The sequence below is a fragment of the Notamacropus eugenii genome, chromosome 4 (genome assembly GCF_028372415.1).
Source record: "Notamacropus eugenii isolate mMacEug1 chromosome 4, mMacEug1.pri_v2, whole genome shotgun sequence".
NCBI classification, from domain to species: Eukaryota; Metazoa; Chordata; class Mammalia; order Diprotodontia; family Macropodidae; genus Notamacropus; species Notamacropus eugenii.
In genome coordinates this window covers 439,872,035-439,880,124 of record NC_092875.1, presented here as the reverse complement: position 1 = coordinate 439,880,124, position 8,090 = coordinate 439,872,035, and the positions used below count along the sequence as shown (strand labels likewise).

The following is an 8,090-nucleotide window of genomic DNA, read 5'->3' as shown; positions in this document are numbered from 1 at the left end:
GAAATAGATTAGATAAGGAAGAACCAGAAACAATTGAACTTAAAAAACAACAGTTTTCAATAAACCTAAGAAGATAAATTACTTTAGGGAGAACTTTTTATTTGAATAACAATGAACATCTTATATCACTTACTGCATGCTGAGTATTGTGCTAAGCACTTCTACAAAAATAATCTAATTTGATTCTCACAATATCCTGTAAAGTAAATGTTATCAATCTTATTTTACATTTGAGGAAACTGATACAAATAGATGTTAAATGACTTGTCCAAGTATATCTAGTAAGTGTCTGATGCCACTTTGAACTCAAATCTTCTTCACTTTAGGCCAGTACTCTTCTATCCCTTGCATCATCTATCTGCCTGAGAAAACATGCTTTGAACAAGAATTTCTGGGGAAACTGGAAAGTACTTTACTAGAAATTAGATTTAGAATAACATCTTATATCACATCCCAGGACAAATTCAAAATAGACAGATAAGCTAAATATGAATGGCTATACTATTAAAAAAAATGTTAACCAGATCAAGAATTTTTCAAAGCAAAAATTAGAGGGTGGGGGCATAGCCAAGATGGTGGAGTAGAAGTAGAGACTTGCTAGAGCTCTCCCCCCAAGCCTAGTCAAATACCTGTAAAAAATGACTCTAAACAAATTTTGGAGCTGAAAAAATTACAGAATGATGGTGTGAAGCAAATCTCCAGCCCAAGACAGCTTAGAAGGTTGATGGGAAATGTCTAACATGCCAGGCTTAGAGCAGAGCCCAGTCCAGAGTTGTCTATGGCAGCACAGATGGGATTTGGCCAGGCCTCGTGGGAACTGAATCTCTGGCACTTGTGGTCATTTCTAGACTTCATGACCACAAAACACCAGGGACAAATTGGAAGGTTATTGGAAAAAACTTGTTGGACCTGTGTGAGAGAGTAGAGTGCTCTTGCCCCAGTCACAGGGTGGCTGAAGGGGTGGAGGAGCCCTGGGCAGCAGAGGCAGCTGCAGAAGCTGTTTCTGGAACTCTAGGCCCACAGACTGTGGGGGGATCAAGCAACTCAGAATACACCTCCCCACCCTCACTGGAAGCAGAGAACTACCTTGCCAAAGAGCTCAAAAGTCAAGTAAAAAGCCAAGGAAATGAGCAAAAATTGGAAAAGAATTAGACTATAGAATTTTATTTCAGTGACAAGGAAGACCAAAATACACAAACAGAAGAAGACAACAAAGTCAAAGCTCCTACATCCAAAGCCTCCAAGAAACATATGAATTGATCTCAGGCCATGGAAGAGCTCAAAAAGATTTTGAAAATCAAGTAAGAGAAATAGAGGAAAAATTGAGAAGAGAAATGAGAGTGTTGCAAGAAAATCTTGAAAAATGAATCAATTGCTTGCTAAAGGGGACCCCCCAAAATATTGAAGAAAATAACACCCTTAGAAACAAACTAACCCAAATGGCAAAAGTGATCCAAAAGGTCAATGAGGAAAAGAATTCCTTAAAAAGTAGATTTGGCTATGTTGAAAACAAGGTCCAAAAGCTCAATGAAGTAAATAATTCCTTAAAGATTAGAATGGAGCATATGGAAGCTGATGACTTCATGAAAAAAATCAAGAAATTATAAAACATTTATAATTATAAAACAAAACCAAAAAAGTGAAAAACATAGCAGACATTGTGAAATATCTGATTAGAAAAACAACTGACCTAGAAAAGAGATCCAGGGAGAGACAATATAGAAGTTATTTTACTACCTGAAATTCATGATAAAACAAAAGAGCCTAGTCATCATCTTTCAAGAAATTATCAAGGAAAACTGATCTGATATTCTAAAACCAGTGGGTAAAATAGATATTGAAAGAATCCACTGATCACCTCCTGAAAGAGATCCCAAAAGGGAAATTTCTAGGATTATTGTATTCAAATACCGGAGCTCCCATGTCAAGGAGAAAATATTACAAGCAGTCAGTAAGAAACCATTCCAGTATTATAGAAACACAATCAGGATAACAGAAAATCTAGCAGCTTCTGTGAGCTTGGAATATGATATTCTAGAGGTGAAAGGAGCTAGGATTAAAACCAAGAATCACCTATGCAGGAAAACTGAGTATAATACTTCAGGGGAAAAATGATCATTCAATGAAATAGAAGACTTTTAAGCATTCTTGATGAAAAGACCAGAGCTGAATAGAATATTTGACTTTCAAACACAAGAATAATGAGAAGCATAAAAAGGTAAACAGGAAAGAAAAATCACAAGGGACTTACTAAAGTTCGACTCCTGAGACTTTTCTCAGCATTAGGGTAGCTGGAGGGATTTTATATATATATACATATATATATATATATATATATATATATATATATATATATATATATAAATATGGAGAGAGAGAGACAGAGAGAGAGAGAGAGACAGAGGGCATAGGGTGAGATAAATATGAAGGGATAATATCTAAAAAATAAAATTAAAGGTGAGAGAAGAATATAGTGGGAGAAGGAGAAAGGGAGAAATAGAATGGGGTAAATTGACTCTCATGAAAGAGATAAGAAAAAGCTTTTCCAATGGAGGGGAAGAGGAAAGAGGTGAGAGGGAAAGAGTGAACCTTACTCTCATCAGATTTGGCTTGAGGAGGAAATAACATGCACACCCAATTTAGTATGAAAATTTATCTAACAGTACAAGAAAGTAGGGGGGAAGGGGATAAGTAAGGCTTGGGGACTGATAGAAGGGAAGGCAAATGAGAGGAGGGGGATAATTAGAATTAAACACTTTTGAGGAGGGACAAGGTCAGAATAGAGAATAGAATAAATGGGTCAGAGGGTAGGATGGAGGGAAATATAGTTAGTCTTTCACAATATAACGGCTATGGAAGTATTTTTCATTGCTGCACATATTTCATCTATATTGAATTGCTTGCCTTCTCAATAGGGGTGGGTGGGGAGGGAGGAAGGGAGAAAAGCTGGAAGTCAAAGTTTTAGAAATTAATGTTAAAATTGTTTTTCCATGCAACTGGGAAATAAGACATACAGGCAATGGGGTTTAGAAATCTAACTTGCCCTATAAGAAAATAGAGGGGAAAAAAAAAACCCCCCCCCCCCCCCCCCCCCCCCCCCCCCCCCCCAACCACACACAATAGGGAGTTGAGATAAAAGGGAGGGTAGATTGGGGGAAAGGATGAGAATGCATGCTTTCTTGGGGTGGGCAGAGGAGAAAGATGTGGAGAAAAATTGGAACTCAAAATCTTCTGGAAGTGATTGCTAAAAACTAGAAATAAATAAATTAATAAAAAATTAACAAATCTAAAAGGTGAATTCTTAACCAAATAAGAGATAGAGGTCATCAAAGCAGATACATTAGATCATTTCAATTACATGAAATTGAAAAGCTTTTGCATGAAAAAGAATGAACAAAACAGGATAAGAAGAGAACCAATTGTGAGAAAAATCTTTGCATATTATCCAGTATCAATCAGGTAAATGTCTTACCCTAAGGAAGTTGATAAAAGGATACAATATGTACCAAAATTGTCATATAATCAAAAAAAAACTTGAAACAAAGTAGGTATCTGTCATTTGAGGAGTAGCTGAACAAATGGTGGTACATTTTTGTAATTTCTTGCTCTACAAGAAACTATGAATACAAGTATTACAGAGAAGTATGAGAAGGCACAAACTTATGGAAAGTGAACTAAGCAGAACCAAGGAAATGATAGACCTAACTATGATAATAGTATAAAGGAGAGGACAACAAAAAGAATAGAAATCAAAGGATAGACAGACAGTCATTGATAAGAATGGGAGGAGGGAATATCACAATGAGATTAAGCATCCATTGAAATATGTGTCATCTAATTCTAAAAAAAGAAAAAAAGTGCCAATTACTTTTAGGAAGGGAAGCTCATGAAATTCTCCCATGTTCACATTACTTTTCCATTTAGTAGGAATTGCCTTTTAGTGATTATCTCATAAATTAACCATAATACCAAGGGAAGAAAAAAATGGACTACCAATGTATAGATCTGAGGACTCCCAATAAGACTGATGGAATATGCCTTGTAGCTTATAGAGAACTCAGGAACACTGGAAATGAAATGGAACATTCTGTGTGTCTTCATCCTGAATTGGATCTTCCCTAGCTGTGTAACTAATACAGATGACCATAGTCAGCTAGGAGAGGAAAGGGGCAAGATAGCAGCTCTCAGAGGTGAGCTCTCCCACCAAGCTGGTTTTTCAGGAGCTGATGCCCCTCAGGTCGTCTTCCCCTCCATTGTTGGGTGCCCCAGACATCAGGGTGTGATGGTGGGTATAGGCCAGAAAGACAGCTATGTGGGGAATGAGACCAAGAGCAAGAAGTATTCTGACCCTGAAGCACCTCATCGAACATGGTATTGTCACCAACTTGGATGACATGGAGAAGATCTGGCATCATATTTTCTACAATGAACTCTGTGTGGCCCCTGAAGAGCACCCTGTGCTGCTCACAGAAGCCTCCCTGAATCCTAAAGCCGACGGAGAAAAGATGACTCAGATTATGTTTGAGACCTTCAATACCCCAGCCGTGTACATTGCCATCCAGGCTGTACTGTCCCTGTCTGCCTCTCGTACCACTGGTATTGTGATTGACTCCAGTGATGGTGTGACCCACTTTGTACCCATCGATGAAGGTTATGCCCTTCCCCATGCCATCCTTCATCTGGATCTGGCTGGCCATGATCTGACAGACTACCTCATGAAGATCCTGACTGAGAGAGGGTACAGTTTCATTACTACAGCTGAGAGGGAAATAGTGTGTGACATCAAGGAGATGCTGTGTTATGTCACCTTAGACTTTGAGCAGGAGATGGCTACTGCTGCATCTAGCTCCTCTCTGGAAAAGAGTTATGAACTCCCTGATGGTCAGGTTATCACCACTGGCAACGAGAGGTTCCAGTGCCCAGAAGCTCTCTTCCAGCCGTCTTTCTTAGGTATGGAATCCACAAAAGTACCTTTAACTCAGTCATGAAGTGTGATGTTGATATCAGTAAGGATTTGTGTGCCAATACCGTATTGTCTGATGGTACCACCATGTACCCAGGCATTGCCGATAGGATGCAGAAGGAGATTACAGCCTGAGCTCCCAGCACAATGAAAATCAAGATCATTGCCCAACCTGAGCACAAATACTCTGCCTGGACTAGAGGCTGCATCCTGGTGTCTCTTTCCACCTTCCAGCAGATGCTGATCAGCAAACAGAAGTATGATGAATCTGGGCCCTCCATTATCCACTTCAATTGCTTCTAAATGGACTGTGTGTTTCTTTGATTTTTTTTTTTTTGTCAAAAGGGTGTGACATGATAATTGCCCAAAAAAAAGAGATGAGATTGGCATGACTTTATTTGATTTTTTTTTTTTTTTTTGGCTCTTGACTCAGGATTTAAGAACTGAAACGCTGAAGGTGATGAACAGTCTAAGTATGTTGGAGGTAAACATCCCCAAAGTTCTACAATGTGTCTTCAGGACTCGTGATTGTACATTTGTGTTTTTTTAAGTCATTCCAAATATTCTATAATGCATTGTTACAGAGTAATGAGCTCCATGAGTACCCTGTTAGAGCAAAGGAGCTCAAAGGAGTTAAGTAACAAATCCAGATGGGAGGGGGGCAGGAAGGAAGGTACTGGTATTGCTTTACATGTAAATTAATGTAATCCTTTAAAAAAAACTTGTATCTTCTGCCTTAATACTTGTTCCTTTTTGTAATTGTCAGCCGTATTGAATGGCCCCCTAAATTCCCTCCCTGCCACCAACATAGATGTGAATGAAGACTTGACAGTCTCCCTGCCAGTTTTATGAGATTGGTGCCAGTACTTGGGGGAGGGGAGGAGCTTTACCTGTACACTGACTTAAGACCAGTTCAAATAAAAGTGCACACATTAAAGAAAACAAAAAGATAGCAGCTCTCAAAGTTGTGGTGCTGTTAAGGAGAACTTACCTGGGACCTTGGGAGGGTCATAGTTTGAGAAATAAATAACTTTTCACCAGATAGCTTACAAGAGCAGAAATTTATGATCTCAGATCAGTTAGTGGAGGGATATACTAACATCCATAGTAGCACAAAGTTAATGCCACTGTTTATTAGAAACATTGTATCATACTACTAATATGTAGTGTGTATTTATGAGTTTGTGTATGTATGTGTGGGGTAGCAGTTCATTCAAAGATGCTTCTCAAGCTGTCTTTTTTTATAAAGGAAAAATGAAACCTCATCTCTTACACTCATTAGGGATGTTTCAATTTTCTAATTCTCAAGGATTCTATAACAGTTCAATGGCATTGTAGAGTGCGATCAGAAGACATCTTCTTATCTCTGCTCAGGATGTAGAAATTTGTAACCTATAAGAACTGAGAAAGCTTAAATTATTTCCCTACTGTCACAGTAATAATAAATAGCAGAGAGGTGATTTGAATTTAGGTCCTTAGACTCAAATCCAACCCCATTTTGGCTAATCTATACTGCTATGTCAGCCTGTCCACTGAACGAATTGGAAACTTCTCAGGTGATTGGCCTTCTGTTGCTGTTCAGGCATTTTTCAGTCATGTCAGACTCTTCATGACCCTATTTGAGATTTTCTAGGCAAAGATATTAGAATGGTTTGCCATTTCCTTTTCCAGACCACTTTACAGATGAGGAATCTGAGGCAAACAGGAATAAGAGACTTGTTCAGGGTCACACAACTAGTAAGTATCTGCGGCCACATTTGAACTCAGGAAGATGAGACTTCCTGACTCCCCAGGCCTGGTAGTCTATCCACTGTACCACCTAGCAATCCTGATGTGGCCTTCCATGGTCACATCTAAATGTCCCACTGACCATAATTTTGTAAGTCAGCACTTGTCACGTCCAGGAGGTCTATAACTGATCCTACTGGAAGATGAATCACCTACAGTAATACAAGTTGTGAACCCAGTGACTCTCTAGCCAAATCTCCCTTACATTCTGTGAATCAAAATAATCTTTCCATTAGTCATTGGTTTAAAAGACCTATAAAGATCTTGGTCTTTCCTGATTCCATAAAATTCTCTGTGTCCACTGAGGGTAAAAAAAAAATCATAGTCATTATCTGAAGTCCTGTCATAGGTAGTGCCAACTCCAGAGCTTTGTGGATAGGGAATGTCAGATGAATATGATGGAAGTCCACCAAGAATTCTCATGCTTTCAAACTGGTATATGCTTCCTTTGACTGCTATTTACACACACCCCGATGCCACATCATGGAGAGTGCCCTACAGAAGAGGGATAGACACTATCAAACACTATCCTTCTGATTTCTATTGTCAGGGCATATACTATCACAAATAGATAAAGGGTGGAGATGGGAGTTTATATACAAGAATGACCTGTAGGTCAAAAAATGCTTGGCATATAAATTTAACTTATTGGCATTGAAAACTCCCACAGCTTGTTCTCTGGTATTAATTCCTAGATTTCCCTCTGTTACATTTGACTATTATTTTCTTTGACTTATCTCCTTTGTATATAATTCAGTCTCCAGCATACCTCCCTCTTTCAACTTATAGATGCTAAGTTATCCAGTAGCAGTTTTGCCATCCTCATGCTGATTCTGACCTTCAAAATGGAAGAGTCAAGACCCAGTACCATGGCATATCAGTTACACTTTTCCTTCAGTTTAGTAGTATTCTGTTATCTGGGGCAGCTAGGTGGTGCAGTGGATAGAGCACCAGTGCAGGAGTCAGAAGGACCTAAGTTCAAATCTCACCTCAGACACTTGACACTCACTAGCTGTGTGACCTTGGGCAAATCACTTAATCCCAATTGTCTCATTCTAGTTCATGTTCAGTCATCCTGATGAATATCTGGTTACTGGATTCAAATGGTGCTGGAGGAGAAGTGAGACTGGTGACCTGTATAGCCCTCCCTCACTCAAAACAAAGTCAAGTGCAAGTCATGTGAATATTTCTCTGATGGCATGGTCTTTGGCAACAAAGGATGAACACACATCTGTTATCTAAGAAATGTACAGAAGTATTTCAATAATCATCTTTGGAAAGGGACTCATGCTGTTACTCTATATATGCTCTTTACATCTCCCAGGACTTACCTACTTGT

General features: G+C 38.9%; 1 pseudogene; it reads left to right on the top strand.

The window, feature by feature from the left end:
- Positions 1-4,282: 4,282 nt before the first annotated feature.
- On the top strand, positions 4,283-5,197 carry LOC140498640 (actin, cytoplasmic 2-like; annotated as a pseudogene).
- The last annotated feature ends 2,893 nt before the right edge of the window (positions 5,198-8,090 follow it).